Genomic DNA, 20,602 nt, shown 5'->3' with positions numbered 1-20,602 from the left:
TCTTGTTCACGATATAGCATTTAGACTAAATAAATTATTTTTATTCTATTGTATTTGTAATGAAGACAGAGAAGGAGAATCAATAGGAATTAAAAAATATTGATTTTGGTGCAGCACCATAATCACAAGTCTTCCGTGGCTACTTAAAAGGTACGTCCAGTCCTCGGATCATCGCGAGTTAACACATTTACTCTACTGACACCGGACTTCCGTTGGTATACCCATTTTGTATACTTAGACCTCAGTTTTTTTGCTGACACAATTTTTTTTTCATTTGTATAAAAATATAAACAATTTATTGATTATAAAATTTCATGATTTCATGACAAGTGATTTTTTTGTTTCTCATCCCGATTCCAAGCTTGCTTGATTCCCCACAAATATATAGTTGCACTTGAAAATAAGAGTGGGTTTCCCTTTTCGAGAAAAATGCTAGGTTAAAATGTACTACAGCAAACACAGCAAATAGTTCTGTTTTAGTTCTGATCGCCGTTAAGAAGATATTTTATTGATTTCTACATAAACTTTTGATGTTTGGTGTTCTAAGTTCAAGTCTTATTCAAACGATTTTCACACATGTTTGTAACTAGTGTATTAATTTTAACTACATCTATAGCAGTTTAACTATTCCCATTTTAGGTCTCTAAAAACAAAGCCAAATTACCATTTTCATTTAGGAAATTTGATTCTTCAAAAAGTCGATTTCGCGTGTAAACAAATGCACAGAACGATAAATAGAATAATCTGCTTCGCACGATATCCGCCTGTCATTGTACTTTCTTGCTGATGTGTTCTACTTTCAGTCGAAAATAACACAAAAAATATCGTATCGCATATATATGTGTCGTACTGAATAATGTGTGAGAATATGTGAACACACACACAACTCTTCTGACCTTTATTCTTGATAAATATATTACAATTATAATAAACGCACATTACGACCTCATATTATGATCAGCTCATTGAAATTTATATAGAAACGCGCATAAATATAATACATATCCAGATTTACTACATACAAAGGTTATATATACATATTATGTATGCATACCAGGTCAAAATAACCGAAATTTGGTCTAAGAATATTTTTGGTACCGCTTTTTCTGAAATTGGTAGTATGACAGCTATAATAATAATATTACACATACACACATATATGCGTGTGTGTAATATTATTATTATAGTTGTCATACTATCAATTTGACTATTATATAATACTTTATTATTTAGATAATTATTATTAAAGTTAATATTTTGTATAATATTGTTTAAAATAGCTAACAGCTAAATTCTATCAATAATATGAACTGATCATTACAGTGACAATTTTATGTTCTTTTATACAAATATAAGATACCAATGTTTGAAATATAAATTTTTGCTTCTATATCTTTGTCAATCAAATGTTTGAACTGATTATCACGAAAATAATTTTATTTTCTTTTATATACGTTATCGATGTTTAAAATTTACTTAAAACAACGCGTTCTCGTTATAGTTTGCTTCTATATCTATTGAAATCAAAAGAGAATTGTTTTTTATACTTGGCTTGAATAAGAAATCATATCATTGTTTCAAAATGAAACATGATTGTTTGATATATGAAAAACACGGATGTTTTTATTATTCATGAATTGAGTTCGATAATATTATTTTCAATCATATAACAGAGTAAAAGCAGTTATACATACATAAATACATACATACACACACTATAAACTATATATATCGATTCCTATTGATGGGGAGACGCGCTGATTAGTTTTTGGCGTAGGCAGGTCCAACCCTTTCGAAGATACAGGTAAAAAGTGCTAAAAATAGCAATATTTGAGTTTTTGACAGAACCGAGCATCCAATTTGAAGTATTCAAAAAACATTTATTTGTATTAACGAAATGAACAAGTGGTTAAATTTTTAGGAAGGCAGGTCCAACGGTTTTGGAGATCAAATAAAAAAGTAAAAAAAAAAATTTGGCGGTCACAAATGATCATAAGATATATGCATTACCAGACTTTTTATAGAGAGCAGAAGTATATATATATATATATATATACGTATATATATATATATATATATATCTTGATGATTTTTTGTTCGACGTTGAAACATATTGAAATGAATAAAACAGCCAATGCGTCGAATGTTACATTACATTCGACGCATTGGCTGTTTTATTCATTTCAATATATATATATATATATATTCAGATATTCTGATATTCAGATATTCAGATATTCAGATATTCAGATATTCAGATATTCAGATGTTCAGATATTCAGATATTCGGATATTCGGATATTCGGATATTCGGATATTCGGATATTCGGATATTCGGATATTCGGATATTCGGATATTCAGATATTCGGATATTCGGATATTCAGATATTCAGATATTCAGATATTCAGATATTCGGATATTCGGATATTCGGATATTCGGATATTTGGATATTCAGATCTTCAGATATTCGGATATTCGGATATTCGGATATTCGGATATATATATATATATATATATATATATATATATATATATAATATATCCACATAACATATATATATATATATATATATATATATATATCCACATAACATATATATATATATATATATATATATATATATATATATATAGATATATATCCACATATCTGTGTATATATGCGTGTGTTCATGTTCATCCAAATAGCACAAAACAATTTGTCATGGTATAAAAAATGCACGAAGAATTCAATGTCAAGATTAAAAATCTCATCATTATCTAACAGCAGAATATTTTCGAATCATACCGTTAAATTAATTTTTAGGCAATAAATAATTTAAATCAATTATATCACTAGAATATAATAATTTTTTCCTACTTGAATATGATACGACTCCTTTGATATATGGAAAAAATGCGGAAATATTATTTACCCTAATGAGCTTTCAAAGCTCATATTGTGTATAATATGTTCTCGATAGCAGTAATAACTGAGATGTTAGTAATTTGAATTATATATATATAATTTATGTCGTATATTTTTGTAAATAATGTAACTTAATCCTCGTGTCACATTAAACCTTCGCAAAACAACTTCATATACTAATTATTTCTACAGTAATAGATATTCCAGTTTATTTCGTAATAGCTCCAGACATGTAGTCAGCTTTTCGCATACTTTGTGTAAACTAATCCTTAATTGATTAGGCAAGATCTCACTATTACCTCCGGTTTAACAATATGTCACGTTATTAAAGGATATATAAAATTACGTATAACTAAGTGAAACGTTACACTGCTATAACAAAAATATGAATAGATACATGGAAAAATATATTGAATTTCTCGTCTAATGAAATTTATTAATGAGTAATTGATAGTCTACATTGTTTAGTCTGTAATATACAATTATATGTGAAATTTACTTGTATGAATAAGATTTAAATTAAATATTTTTATATAAATTTAATATTGTTAAAATATATTAATAATGATATTTATTGAATCACTAAGTTTGATAATCAATATCAGGACCCTAATATTATGTCACATCATACTAACAAATTAATAAATGTCTACCCTAATTAATGTCTCCAATAAATTACATGCAATAATTAACATGTTGCTAACTATTTACAAAGCCATTGTCGTCGCAGCTTTCATCAATAACTTGCGAATTGTAATCATTATTTTTCTTCAAAATTTGTATACGGAACTACTAATTAATTAATGACTGCATAAAATAAGCCGGTTGAAATATATTAATTACCTAACTAAATCTGAGGAATCATTTCTTATTTAAACTTTTGGAGTTTACGTCTAAAGTGTAATAAATTGAAAGCTCGCACATATTTATACAATTACATACATACATACATGCATATATATATATATATATATATATTTATATATATGTATATGTTTATGTATATGTAAATGTATACGTGCATCTAAACATGAATGGAAACACACAGATAAATCTCGTATATTTGCATACAAGACAAATTATGAGAGAAAATTAGTGTTAAAATTTTTTACAACTTTTTACGAAACATGCATACGAATATTAATTTCTAATTATACTCATTTATCATTATTATTTCATAATTGTATTTTGTCTTTCGATCGACTGATATTAAAATGCTTCATCTCGAGATGAGTAATATAGTGGCTTATTGAAAACTAAGGTGAATTTTTATAATTTGGATATTGCGAAAATTTTATAGATAGTCATATGAAGACCTTTATCTTACAGATCATGAAATTTCGTTAAGAGTTATTAAAAAATTTTGATACGTTTTTATAACGGTATAATCTGTTTTGAAACCATAATGGAGCATTGTTGACAGAGTATGAAATTGGTTGAAGCCATTCATATCTTTCAAATATTATATTTGGACCATTTTTATTTTCTAATAGTTTGCTTTTGAAATTTATAGAAAAGTATGAAAATATTTAGAAAAAAATAGTATTATGCAGGTTTAAAGGGTTATAACGGTATAAGCCTTCTGGGAACTTAAGGGGTTATGACAGTTTTTATAGATGGGTCAAAACAAAAAAATACATTATATTTGAATTTAGTCAACGAATGAAAATGAACAACAATGTTACAAGTTTCAATAGTAGCTTTGACATAATAAGATGGTGATAGTGTATCCATACCTGGTGGCGGCGGAAATACTATCCCAGGTTCCGGATGCATGCCGGAACGCAATCCTTCCAGTAGGGAAGCAATTGTAGAAATCCTTCGTTAACACTTAATGTCCGAAAATAATATCCAATAAAATGTCAAAGCACGTTGCACACACTAAAACGTTCTGATAAAACAATTGGAACTCAACTCAACTCAACTGAACTACTAACAGCACAGATTTTCTATCGGTATCGGTATCGAGGTTTTCCAAGTTACCGCTATCGTTGTTGACTAGTCAATGTCGAATGGCTCTCAAAAGCCTTAGCACTGTCTGCCAGAGGCCCCACCCCGGCACGCGGCGATATATCAAAACGCGTCGTTTTGTTGTTAAATAAGTAATAGTTGCAAGAAAGTAACAAAAAATAACAACAACGGCCAAGAAAAGCGTAACCGTTACGGCGAGTAAGAGTTGGCGAATGCACGCGACCGGCCCAGCAAGCGCTACACGAAATGTGCCGCCGATCCACTCAGAGGGGAAGGGGCCACAATGGAAACATTCGCCAGAGAGAAAGACTTTCTAGTCGGAGATCGGCTCGATTGACATCACTCTATTCCACGCGACCCACTTTTCCTTAGAACTATCTCTCGGCCGATGTAGCGCGCCACTGCCGCCTTGCGAGTTCCACACTCGATTCACCTAGAACCTGACTGTGAAACTTATATCATTATGCATACATACTGTTTTCATCATCAGCTCTACTGCTTCGAGCCACAGGCAATTTGCGATTTTATTCCTGTCGCTTTGGAAACTACTGTTTTTAAGCATGCCTTATTGGATCAACCTACCTAACTGGCTGTATCACTTACGCGCAACTCTAACCTAAATACAATGTTAAATGTAGAATCCAATATTATCCGGCAACATTCGAAAGTTAAATAATCAAATTATTGATATACATTAAAAGTTCAGCCATGTTCAATGGTTTGTTAAATAATTACAGATTACACCTATCTGCCGTTTTACATGTTTTCGAGCTCACACGGTTTTGAAAATAAAAACTTTAACAAAATTTATTGATTTTATACTTGTTTATGTTAAATTTACACGAAATTATGAACGCTAAACTATAATGTGCTTATATCTACAATAACATTTTCATTGTTTTACTATCAAAATATGATACAGTTACGAATTCTTAATACTCTATGCCTAGGATGGAAATATGTATATAAGATGGGAACTTCCCGTTTTATGATCAAAACTAAATTTTATGTGTGTATAAGCTAGTTTTTTGTTTGAAATACCAAAACAAAAAGCATCATTGTTTAAACTTTGTTTTTAATTAGTATTTATATATAATTGATAGCGTAAAATAGTTTTTTTTAAATATTAGTTGTATTATTGAAATAATATTGAAATTAATAAATGTGTTTGATTTTAAGTATAATGATATGTATTTTTCGTTAAATGTGTTTGTCATTTAAAATCTGACAACAAGGGCTCTTTCATAGTGTTTTTCCTTTAGCAATGTTTTTCCATATAAAAGTGGATTTTTCGAGTTACACTTTTTTTATCGAACCTATCTTCCATGTGAAACGGGGGATAGATGTACTGTAATAATAATAAATGGCAGTCTACCCGAAGGCAGGTCCATGGTGTATTGTAGACAATATAAACATTTATTATTTGAGAAATAGTTTTTTTGGCTGTAGCCATCTTATGACCGCATAATGTTTCTTTCATTTAGTTCAAAACATATCGTACGTACTTTCGTGTACGCAATATTAGGTCAAGTCTTGCACATGATCCATTGACATAATACATCAAGTTCTCTATTCCAATTACGGTATATAAAAAATAATGAGCACATCTTTATATCGCGTTAATCGCCATGTCAGTCATATGTACCTGACGCTAAAAAGTCCTACATGAGCCATGTCAGACATATATTTCTGACATACGCGACTTTAATACATAGAGAAAAAAACCATTACAAATATTACAAGACATCAGGTTTTTCTTATGAATTTATTATAATCAACGTGATTCCTGAGATTAATGTTATTGTATTGACAAATACACAATGTTGATATTAACTCTATAATAATGAATTAAAAAGACATGAAACCAACAAAAATATTGTTTAAAATTAACTGTATAAATTTCACTTTGAAACGCTAATCGTCTCGTCAGTTATATATGTCTGATGTTAAGAAGTTCTACATGAATCAGACATACGTGATTTGGTTTAAAAAAGTTTTAACCCTTTCCACTCGGATGCCGCCGCTCTGGCGGCAAAATACGTATTTTTGAAATTCGCGAGTGGAAAGGGTTAATATAGGGCCACATATCAGTCATATATATGTGTTACGTAAAAAATAGTGTTTTTCTAGGAATTTTGGCAAAAAAAATTTTTGGAAGTTTTCTTTATACATTTTTAACTAAATTATCTAATAAAGTTACCAAGGCGCGTGTGAAAGGTTTTTTGATATTACCGTGGCGATTAACGTGTTATTAACTGCAATATTGAATTAAAAACAGAACATTATTAACTTCCCGTAGGGCAAGTTATAGTAATCGCAAAAAAATCGAAAATGAAAATTTTTATATATCTTTACGTTTCAGAGGTTTCTGAATATTTTGGCATACCTTAGAAAAAATGGATGTATGTGTGTGTGTGTGTGTGTGTGTATGTATGTACGTGTGTGTATATATGTGCGGATACAAATTTTCGTCGACGATTTCGGGAACACTGATCAACCGATTTAAATAATTCAAAAAACATTCGATTCGTATTGATAAGGAGACGTGCTGATTAGTTTTTGGCGAAGGCAGGTCTAGCCGTTCCGAAGATACGGGGCAAAAAGTGCCGAAAACGGTAACTCAGTTTTTAAGAGAACGGAGCGTCCGTTTTCAAAACATTTCACTTGTATTGACAAGATGAAGAATCGATAAAATTTTCATGAAGGTAGGTCTAGCGGTTTTGGAGATATGGAGGAAAAAGTAAAAAAAATGAGCCATTTGGCGGTCAAAAATGATCATTAGACATATGCACATTAAATTATGAGATATTTTATAGAGATTTTAACAATAAGTATACATTTTGTTGACATTCCTATGGGTTCCGTACCAATGCTTATGCGTTAGACAGCGACGCGGCGCTTACGCGCTTTATATTTTGTCCCTATGCAGTTAAAGCAGTACGATTGCTTTGAAAAAAAGTTCAGATCTTCCACAATATGTCAAAATAAAGAAAAAAAAATTTTTCAAAAAAAAAAAATTAAAAAAAATTTTTTTTTTAAATTTTTTTTTTCAAAAAAAAGTAATTTTTTGTCCAATTTATAGTTTCTCAAAAATCTTATTTTTTCAAAGTATTTTTTTTTTCAAAAATGTTAATCGTTTTTAAAAAAATAATAATTTTTGGTACGGGAAGTTCCAGCAATTTGCCTTAAGGCACGATGCCTTAATTGCCTTAAGACAGAATTCCACTTACAGCTAGTTCTATTTGAAAATTTGCATAATAATTATTATTTATTATTTTCAGATCTGCTTGCAAAAATAACTGGATTGAGAGATGACAAAATCAAAAGTAAGTGTTAAAATTTTTAATTAATTTTTTTTAATTGTATACTCATCACCGGCAATTATTAGATAAAAACAGTCATTGATTTTCAATGTGACAAAATTAACATAGTTCAGCAAATTAGAATCGGAATATTAACTACAATAACGTTGAATAACAAATATCCTTATTATTGTAATTTGCCTATATGATGCCCTTCATTGTTATGTAAACAAGAGGTTTTTATTAGTGCGTTATTAGCAAAGAAGGCTGAATGTCGAAATACTTAGATATTCGACAAACAAAAGCTGTCCTTAAACGCATGGAAAATATTCCGTATGTGCGTATGCAATTAATATTTTGAGCTATGGATAAAAATACATACTTTGCGGTCGGCGTTACGTAAGTGACACATCACATAATTACGCAGTGTATCCAAAAACATCATTACACTTAATTAATGGTTAGGCACTACTCTATAAGATTTATTTACTCTGCATGGATATGACTTCGATGTGATATTTGATTTTCACAAAAATTAAGAGACTGAAGTTTAGTTGATACTGAATTTAATTTTTGAACCAAACCAAATGAAAAGTTGCTACCTTGTAAACGTAATTGTAGCTCTACTATTATATTTTTTGCTTATTTAAACTGATATAATATTAAACTTTCATTTATGTTGAAATTAATGCGCTTTTATTGAATAGAAAAATTTATCTCAAATATAAGATGGCAAATATTATCTTCTCTAGGCAGGTCAGGTCAGGTTCTCTAGGCTAGGCAGGTAAAATCATATATTCAGGGTGCCCAAGAACTCAACGTCAACCCGAAACGTGGTGATAGTATGGATTATAATTGTCACGAGAAAAATAAAAAAAAAATATCTCTCATAGTTTAAAAATTATAAGCTTTTAAGTGCAACCTAGAGCTTTGGTAAAAATGTGACAATTTTTTGGTTGTTGTGGTTATTTTTTTATTAATTTTGTTCATTTAAACTTTGGATCTATAACTTTAAATGACATTTCTAAGAACACATTCGAACATAATGCCTTAATAGCTCTAAGTTTTCAAGAACTAAAATCTTTTGTTAAAATATGAATTAAAATTTTTGAAATTGGTCTACTTTGAGAGGTCCTTCTTTAAAAATAATGTACTAGAGTGTGTTGGTAAAATGGTTAAATACTTGATAGTTTCATAACACAAAAAATGAGTACAAAAATAGCAATGTGCGGAACAAAAACATTGGAACTCTATTAGCTTTTATCGTGTTATTTTTAGGTATTTATTTTTTTACTTGATAATTTTTATTATAAAATTCTTATGTATTCTATCATTTTTCAAACTGGATTAAATGCGCCAACTTTTGCTGAAATACGCCAACACCCTTTAGTACATTTTTTTTTTGAAGAAGAAGGGTCTCTCAAAGTACACGGATTTTAAAAATATATATTCATAGTTCAACAAAATGCCTTCATTCTAGAAAACTTGAAGCAATTGTGTCATTATTGTGTCTATGTATATAGAAATGTTATTTGCTGTTACGGTTTCAAAGGTAATATAAACAAGAGTAGTGAAAATTAACCACAATAACCAAAAAATGGTTACAATTTATCAAAGCTTTAGGTTGCACTTAACAGCTCATAATTTACAAATTGAGACAATTCTTTTTCAAATTTTTTTTCCGACAGTTACGATCAATACTATCACCCCGTTTCGGCTTAACGTTGAGTTCTGGAACACCAGATTAATGGTGTGAGAAAATAATAATCTGCAATGCATAATTAATTGCACTATAAAACACGTAATGTAATAAATTGTTAGTATGAGGTTTTTAGCGAGCTGGTATCAACCGTATTTAATTGTTAACATTTTTTCAGTATTGTGCAGATACATATATGTTTATAGCATTTTTATAAATAGCCCAGAAATATCTTTTTCATATTTTTGTAAAAAAAATCAATTGCAAAAATTAATTTTGATTGCAAAGCTAAATTATTGTAATATTTCAGGATTCGTTTTCAAAATATGCACGTTTTTTGCGATAATGTGTGATTTCGGGATGATAACCCTATTACAAAATATTATAATACGCAAACAGTATGATGACTAAGCCTTCAATCTTTGATAAATAATATGCCTACTTAATATTAATTTATCGTCATCGATTCGAGTTCGAACGTGCTCCAATGCAACAGGACAATCAAATATCATCTTCCGATGTAACTGATTAGCAACGTTTTCGTAACAAATACGTGATGTTTTGGAGGATCCGCTCTGAAAGAAAAGAACACGTTTGCATCGAGATTACGATCTATTACTTTTTAATTATGTTTATCAATTGCCGATGAACGTGTTTATTAAATAATTGATTTCATATAATTATAAAACACGAGCTAAAAAGGACCTAACTTGAAGCCGAAACAAGGTGTTAGTCATTGACCTAAACTTCCTGAACAATTCTAGAAAAAAAAGTATATTGCGCTGTTTGTAAATTATGAGCTTTTAAGTGCAACATAGAGCTTTCGTAAAATCATGACTATTTTTCAGCTATTGTAATTAATTTTTATTAATTTTGTTTATTTAAACTAAGGACTACTAACCGTAAATAACAGTTTTGGGACCACAGTAAGAAACAAAAACATAAATTCACCAAATTTTCAAGAATTAAGACTTTTAGTTAAACTATGAATTTAAACATTTTAAAACTTGGTCGATTTTCAAAGACCGTTCTTTAAAAAATTTCTTCTAAAATTTGTAAAGTGGTAAAATACTTCATAATTTTATTATTTCGCGTAACTGTTTACTGTTTTGTGCTTCAATTTAAAAATACTCATAATACCTGCAATTAAAAATTATATTGCCTACTTGTGTTTATAGGGCTTAGATAATTATGTAAAATTTTCCATGTTTTTCAGCTAACCGGTTCATTATATCGAAAAATTAAATGATATTATAAATTAGGATTATTTGAAATTCACTTTTGATTTATAATCCTCTGCATTTTTCTCTACAGTTGAATTTTATTTTATTTATATGTATTTTTTATATTAATAGATGATCATGATCCAAGTGAAACTAGGGATACTTTATTACATCATTTTATGATAAAGGGTTTTAGTTTAATAACACAGCTAGAGAAACGTATCATTTTGGGGTAAAAGTGACATGTACTTGTTTAGAGATGTTCACGTCAATTCAGTGGTTTCCAACCTTTATGGACCCCCTTGCCTCCTCCCCTGTTCTTATAAAAAAAATGTTCCGCAATCTTTTTAACAATTTGATTTCACAAATACTCAACAGATACTGTAATTTATCAAAGTACAAATTAATATGCAATGTTATGTGAAAATATACATAAAAGATAATTGTGCATTCGTTCATTTTTGGTTTATTTTTGAAAATAGTATTTTGCCCCACAGGTTGGAAACTATGACGTTATTTCTTCAAACATCAAATCATGTCTGTGTCAAAATTAAAAGGTAGCGAAACATACTCATTATAGTTACATCTCTAAATTTAAAATATTTATTTATTTATTTACAAGCAACTTGTTAAGAATATTCAAAAAAGAACCTAACTAAAGTAAAATAATTTTGCAGCATTTATTTGTCTAATACATCTGTAGATTCTGCAAGTACTTAAAATATAAACATGAAAAATATAAATATAATATTTGTTTGAAACTCAAAACTCCAATTTTCAAAGTTTAGTTGTCTATTACAAAGTCTAAACAAAAGTATATAGTTGTATATAGCAAATAGTCGATTAATTAAATTCATTTTTATTTAAATAGTCGATTATTTAGATTCATTTTTTTGAGATCAAATTATTGGAATCGAATTTTGTACATTTTTTACAATATTATTCAATGCAAATTTGGAAACGTTTATAAAGATAATAAAACTTTATTTATGACTTAAGTTTTGCATATTGATAGGAACTTTATTCACAAGTTGAATATCTAACCTTTTTATTGAATTGAAATTATGTTATATGTCTTTATTAGTTTGGTGTTTTAATCGAAGGAAGTTGAAGCCGATGTCAAAAGTTTCGAATTGTTTTTTTAATATGATGTGACTAACAGAAAGAACTGCTTTCAATTTTTTTATATATAACAAACAGTTATGTTTTTTATAAAAGCTTTTGCAAGAGGCTTGACTAGACAAGGGGTACATTAGACCTATGTACCTTTTCTGAAGCAAATATATTTATTGATCTCGATGAAAATGAGAATTTTAATGCAGTATTACTATAATTTCATCAGAAATAAAATAGTTTATTTGATTTATATTTTTTTCAAATCATGAAAAGTTCAAGATTCATGAAATCTCTATTTATCTTCAGATTACTCGCACTCTAGTAGAGACTATTAGAAAACTAGCATCTTATATCTTGTCACATATTTACTTCTGACTGTTGTATACGTGCGATTTTTTTTTATTAACGTTGCATAAAATAATACACATAAACATGCCGTGTTTATGAAATTTGCATTTTATAAATAGAGATATGATATCATCATTGTTATTGCCTGAAATTATATTTTCGAGTGATCTTATTTTTGCAAGCGTTTTGGTCGTAAACTATATCGTTCGTATTTCCTTAAAATATTATGAAGCAATTTTATCAAAATCTTTATCAAAGCATTCAATTTTATATACCATAACACATGTTGTCATAATAACATATGCTGTAACAAAATCACAAAGTGCTTATCACTAAAAATGTTTTGAAAAAATTTAAATAATAAACTCGTTTAATTTTTCAGTTGTTACATATTATTAAAATTGAATCATAAATATCACATACTCATTTTAATCTCTGAATGGCTGTATATATTTATATGTGATCATAACAATGTTAGTTTCTTTATAAGTTCATTAGAAGATATATCGAATTGATTACGTACATATCTCATGGTGTTAGAAATAAACAGTAATATCTCATTCACATTACGAATAATAGTACAATCTAGAAGTCGATTAAATGTGTAATATAATAAATAAGACATAACACATAGTATATTATTAAATATTATATTTATATTAATTATGTCTGAAACGAGGCTGAAATTGGTGTGAATTATAAAGAAAAAAACATAGCGTAAAATTAATTTAAATTAAAAATAAATGCCCAAAAAATGATGAAGATCCAAAGGATCTCGGTTCATCGTATTTAACGCATTTACTACCTAACACCGGACTTCTGTTGGTATACCCATTTTGTATACCCAGACCTCAGTGAGTGTTATTGCTGACACAAAAATTAATGCTTTAAAAAAAGTTCAAATTTTAATAAAATCAAATGTTTTAAAAGTCCGATTTTTTCAAAAGTTTCAAAATTCTCAAATCTTTCAAAAATTCAATATTTTTAAAAAATGTTAAAAAAATATATTTCGGTACGGAAAGTTCCAGCAATTTGCCTTAAGGCACGATGCCATACACCACTAGTTATTGTCAAATTCTATAGTTGAGGCAGTAAATTTCCCTATCCGGCGGATATAACCGCGAATAAATTTCGAGCTTCGTTAACTAACATTTTTCATCTCATCTCATCTCATCTCATCTCTGTATATGCGTATGCTTTTACTTTTCACATAACATCTATATTCGCTACCACGCAGAACATCGCGTTACGATATCTCACAGAATACGCACTTGCATTTGTATCTACAATTTTGACGCGCAGTCACCGCTCGATGTGTGCGTGAATATTTTTAGACTGGAGTTAGTTCGTTCGTCGAACGGCCGTTCTACCCCAGTCAAACTAAAGCCGAAAAAGCCCTAAGTTGGGAATAATTCGCATAGAGCTGAAAATTGAGATAGACGTTAAATAAGCTGTTATAAATGAAATATCAAGCCTCCATCGATCTGACTTCTAGGATATTTTTATTGAAGGTCAAAGGTACAAAATTCTAGGTTCTTCCATTTTCCGAGGAAACCATAAAAACTATCAAAACTAGTGGCTCATGACATGGAAAATTATTTTTTTTAAAAAAGCTTAGAGATTTTATGGAAAACTTTTGTGGGATATAAAATACAAAAGGTCATGGCATTTCTATAGTTTCGTAATCAATAATTTTTAATATATATTTATACAGATGGAAATGATCTTTTATAAATTTATTCATTTCCATACTTTGAAAAAAACTGGCGTACCGAAAAATGCCAAAATGTGGAGGCGTGAAGCGTCGCACTCATAATTTTTTTTTATTTGTATAGTTTTATTGCCAATCAAAATAAAATATATTTTTTAAGACAATGTGCTGTAATGTTACTGCATTTAAGAGATTATCTTCTACGAGATATCTCTCTTTTTTATTTTTTGATATTTTAACTCATAAAAATGAATACAAAATTTGTACTCATTATAAAAATCTCTATAAAATGTCTGGTCATTTGATGTGCATATGTCCAATGATCATTTTTGACCACCAAATATCATTTTTTATATATCTGTTTCTTCTATATCTCCAAAAACGCTGGACCTGCCACCCCAAAAATTTAACACGTTTAACGCTCCGTAATCTCAAAAACTGTATTAATATTTTGGGAACTTTTTTCTCCGTATCTTCGAAACGGCTGGACCTGCCTTTGCCAAAAACTAATCAGCAGGCCCTCCAATCAATAGGAATCCAATGTTTTTATATATCATTCAAATGGGTTGATCCGTGCTCTCGAAAAAGTCAGTGAAAAATTGTATCCGCACACACACATACACACATACATACATACGTACATACACAACATAATTTTTTTCTAAAATATGCGAAAAAGTTTAGAGGCCTTTGAAAAGTAAAGATATGCAAAAGTTTTAGTTTTCGATTTTTTGCGATTACTATAACTTGCCCTACGGAAAGTTACAAATTTTCCCCATTGATCGATCGAATTGACCCATGCGATTTTTTTTATTCAAGATCAAGGGTACAAAATTCTGGTTCTCCCATTTTTTGTGGAAATCATTAGAAATATCAAAAAAAATATTAGGCAGATATATTCATTATAAAATTCTCTACAAAATTGGTTTTAATTTTTTTCCCTTGAGATCATCATTTGTGAGATATTGCCATTTGAAAAGTTGAAAAATTCAAATTCTTGATAATATACAGCATTTATGCGTAGTGGAATGGGTAATGTAAAAATAATAGAATCCATTATTTTGTGTTTAGATAGAACAAATTTTTCAAATCTTTTGAAGTATCAAACATACTGTTAGCCCCCAATTACCTTCTTTTTTGGGCAACTCATGCCAGCAGTCATATTTCTACTGTGGAGGGTCACATACCTGATTATTTTTGAAGAGAGTGAACGAAATAAGTATATACCAATGCGAGGCGTGTTATGACCATCCAGAATTTGGACATTTATATAATTTGTTTTTTTTTTTTTTTTTTTTTTTTTTGTTTCGACAGCTCTTACTCTTACTTCACATGCTCTATAAGATGTTTGTTGAAGACTTATGGCCTAACGTATTTTTATGAGAGGCAACTCATCGGTTTACCATTCTCCATTCATATGTATGAGGTTTATATTAGCTCTTACGTCTAATAGTTATCATATGATTGAATGATGCAGCTATGTCCACGAAGGACGATTTTCACTTGAAATTATATTGTGATTTATATCATGAGATTGAATAAATGTGCCAGCTTCTGGTGGCAACATATAGGACGGAGGGTAAACTGCCTCTGCCTAATGCACTTTTGTAACATTATATGATGCATTATAATTAATAATTAGACCATCTCGGGCACCAGCTCACGGACCTGTCTTAGGACATTACTAGTCATTATTATTATTATTATATGATGCACACTTTTTTAAATCAATATTGAAATTGTAACTATCGTTTTTTTTATCGACATTTTGGATCAAATTGTCTTATACAGATATATTTGTCTTTTGGCTCGTGTGCATCATATTATGATACAATAATGTATGAGGTTGTGGCATCTTCCATCTGATTCAATATGATGATGTAAATTTACCATCTATACCAATTTTTAGCTTAATGCGAATTATTCCTGTCTTAAATTCTATGTTGACTGGATTATTCTGTTGGTTGTTGTTTGGTTCGTACATCGTTGGTTACTGTCTGCTTTAAATGCCACAATGAACTGCACACACAGACTCTCGACTCACCCTGGACGAGCGAGGTTCATTGATCACTCCAATGCTACACAAGACCGGAGACTTCGTGATACACTCAAACAGGCAAAAAATTACAAAAGACATCTGAAATTTCAACCAATACGTGTATAAGAATGCGCCAAATTTTACATCACGTTCCAAATTGGAAGTCAGATGAAAAACAGTTGCATATATTAATATTGTTTGTTTGCACGTTACGTTTGTGGTGCCATAACGAAAACATAAAATCTTAAAAATTATTATGGAATATGTAAACGAGTTAAATGGATATTTATTAATGGATATTTATTATTGGAATATGATTTAACGGCGTAGTTTAAACTAAAAATGAGCAATTTTTTTAACCCACAGGTCGCATTCAATTGTTTAACTGTTATGTCGAGCCATCACTCTTACTAATAATTCACAAAGCTTGAAATCTACTAATGAACATAATATAAATTTACAAAATTATTACTAGTAAGTATTTCATAAATTAATGCAACAAAAAAGAAGACATTATAAACAAAACAGTGGGAAAAAGTTGATAAAACAAATAAAATTCTTTAAAAAATATTTCAAGGGACGCTTAAGCTCGCATGATAGTCATATTTGGTTTAAACAGAACGTTATTATTACTGTTATTTCGTCAATTGTCATCAAGAGATTTAAAATTTGATCATGTTTAGAGCATGAAAAAAATAATTAACCCTTATTTAATAATCAAATTCAATACAAAGACGAGCTGAGGAGAAAAAAACAATGACCTATTTAATAAAGACCTCAGAACGTATATTATTACTTTGAATATGTAAAAAATATAGTTGAATTAAATAAAACATTCTCAACTTAAATAAATGTTTATATATAGATGGTAATATGTTTTCAAGTGAAAAGAGCCCTTATAATAAAATATAGAAAATAGAGATAGGCCTACCTTTGGGTTATTTTCCAAAAATCGCAGTTCAGAAATATCTTCACAAAAGCTTTTAGGACTCTTAAGTTCTGATTGCTGTTAAATAAAATAATATTAACCCTTTTGCTACGAACGTCGTCTATAGACGACATCCGCTTGACGACCTGCGTGTACGAATGTCGCCTATAGACGGCATATTTATCGTTCTAAATATAAGTTAAATTACTGGGAATACTTGTGGTTTTTAGTTGTTTTGAAGTATATTTTTTTATTTTTAAACAAATTTTTATCAACGATGGTTGAATAATCTGAAAATCAAAAACAGAAGTGTTACAAATACTTAGGTCAGCTACTTCTTGCTCAAACACTCTTGTAAAAAAGGGTTAATAATAAATAATAAATAAATAAAACTGTATACTAGTGTAAAGTATGTATATTTCATTGCAGTATAGTGAACTTTTAACCCTCTATGGGTCCATGGCACTTTCAGGCTACATTCCAAGTTTTTCGATAATTTACCAAATAATGGTGGCTTTTTTTATGATATTATATATAAATCTTAATACCATAACGTTGTCATACGTTGTTATGTGTCATACACATAAGTTGACTTGAAAGTCACAAATCAATAATACCAAAGAATTTGATTAAACAGATTTTTTTAACTTTCCGTGGGGTAAGTTATTGTAATGGCCAAAAATCGAAATTGAAAATTTTTGCTTATCTTCACACTTTGAATATTTGTGAACATTTTGACATACCTTAGAAAAAATGGATATGTATACACGTATATATATACGGATATGTATACACATATATATACACGTGCGGATACAAATTTTTGTCTACGTTTTCGGGCGCACGGATCAATAGTTCAAAAAACATTCGATTCCTATTGATAAGGAGATGTGCTGATTAGTTTTTGGCAAAAGTCGGTCCAGCCGTTTTGGAGTTTCGGAGCAGAGTGCAGAAAATAGAAACCGAGTTTTTGAGAGACTGCATCGGATTTGAATAATCCAGAAAATATTGGATTTGTAATGATTTGGACAAGTGGCGATTCGTTTTTGGCGAAGGCAGGTCCAGCCGTTTCGGAGATACGGAGCTAAATGTGCAAAAAATTGCAGTTTTTGAAAAAAAATAGGCATTTTATTTGAATGATTAAAAAAAGTTTCTGCTTGTGTTGACGGAACGATTGTTTTTGGAAAGAAAAAAAAAATTGTTTTTGATTATCGGAAATAATTTGGATTTTCAAAATTATGATTTTGTACGGGAAGTTTCTATCCCGTCCAGCAATTTGTCTTGAGTCATGATGCCATACACCACTAGTTTGTTTTTCATTTGCATATATTCTATTATATAAAAATAAGTCGGGTTTTCCTTCCTGATGATATAACTCCAGAACGCACGAACTGATTTCGACGATTTTGCATTCGTTGGAAAGGTCTCGGACTCCGTGAGGTTTATAGCAAACAAAATCGAAGAAAGATTTTAACAGAAAAGCGGAAAATACTTTTTCTTTTTTCACATGCAGCGTCATCTCTGATACTTAGCATGTACTACAAACTAATATTTTTTGTTTGACTGCTACTCTTTTGTTTGACGGCTACTCATTGTTTTCTACTCAGTTAATTTAATGTACAAACCGGCATTGTGTTCACTATGAAATTGTGCAAAAGAAGTAAAAAAATAAGTTATTCGTTTCCTAACAGTTCAATTGGAAACCATCAAATCAATCACGTAGATTGTGCAAATTTTTATTTAATTTCAACAGCAGGCATTTTTTTTCTTCATCTTTTAATCACCAAACGAAATGTTACATAAAATGAAAGCCTGGTTTGCTAGTAAGCTTATAATTATTTATTTTTTGTTTCCCTGATTTTAGGATTGATTATATACGAAAGCTTACTACAGTACTATTATAATGAGTAATAAAAAATAAATAAAATATACTGCATTACGTCATAAAATTATGCATTAATTAACATAGTATTCAATGAAATCAATTAAATACGTCTGAGTGCAGTATTCGCGGTAAACATGTTTGATTCAAATTTTATTATATTTTTAAATATCCTATTGGTCACATATCTTTTAAAAGAACGACTGTAAACAAACTACCAATAAAATATTTCTTTATGTATCTATTATATCCGAATGAAAACAACACCCATGTTTATATGAAACAATGCGACGGAATAAATAATATCATTAAACCACTAAATTACATATTGTAGAGTTCATTTCAATATTAAAATGTAACATATAAACGGTTTCTAGAAATCGTTAATTTATTCGGGGTTCGACAGGACAACAGGATAGCATAACAACATAACAATAGAATGTATCAGAAAAGCACGCGATTAGTGTTAGAAGTATCGAGGCAAAAGATCGATATTGAGTACTGAAAAGTATCTAATCAAAATATCGATGCCAAAAAAATATTTTGGCGAAAGTATCGATAGTACTCAATATCGAATTTTGAGTACTTTTCTTCATCAAAATCAAACATAAGTGCAAGAAAGATCTAAAACTCATTAAATATTATATCACATAATTAGAATGAATTCAATATTGTAAAATTTTAACAGTAATTTTTCAATACTAACTTCAAATTCTATAATTTTTCAAAAAAAAGACAAGTTATAATAGTTGAGTATTTTTTATTAAAACAATATAATAGTCTGATATTATCTTCAAAAAGCAATACTTTTTAAGTATTCATAAGTACAATAATATTTTAAATATTTTTAAGTAATATAATATTTTATAGTTGTTGAATATTTTTATATGAATAATTTTAGCGAGCATGCAACTTATGTTTACTTTAAAAAGCCGTTTCATTTTACATAAGGATAATGCACCTCTTTTTTTATTAGTGTGATCATATTCATTTTGGGAGCAATAAATTCTGAGACTAATGACACCCTTCGGGATCATTTTTGACACTTCTTTGAACAGTTGTGACCACCTATAGAGACTATTGCATTTCGCAAAATGAGTGGTGTTCATAGTTGGTCGATGAGTGGTTTTCATAGATTACGCTGTCGATTCTTTTTGAGTACTATCGACGAAAAGATCGATATTGGCAAATAGATCGAGCCAAAAAATCGATACCAAAAGTACTCTCTATCGACACAATGGCAAAGTATCGATATTTACTCAGTACTCGATATTTCGTTCTAACACTACACGCGATACGGTTGCGGCGTTTGGCGAACAAAAACAGCTCGAAGTGAACTGCATCGACATAACGTCATCGTTAACCTTCCTGAACGCGAACGCAAGGTCAGACCAATGTTAGAACGATGTCTGGACCAATGAACTCGCTATTGCTAATACCCACAACACAATATTATCTCTCCTTTGCCTGCGA

This window comes from Ctenocephalides felis, unplaced genomic scaffold (genome assembly GCF_003426905.1).
Source record: "Ctenocephalides felis isolate EL2017-DRISC unplaced genomic scaffold, ASM342690v1 CF-g0.4_SCAFFOLD_01886, whole genome shotgun sequence".
Classification (NCBI taxonomy): domain Eukaryota; kingdom Metazoa; phylum Arthropoda; class Insecta; order Siphonaptera; family Pulicidae; genus Ctenocephalides; species Ctenocephalides felis.
This window is presented reverse-complemented; position numbering follows the sequence as displayed.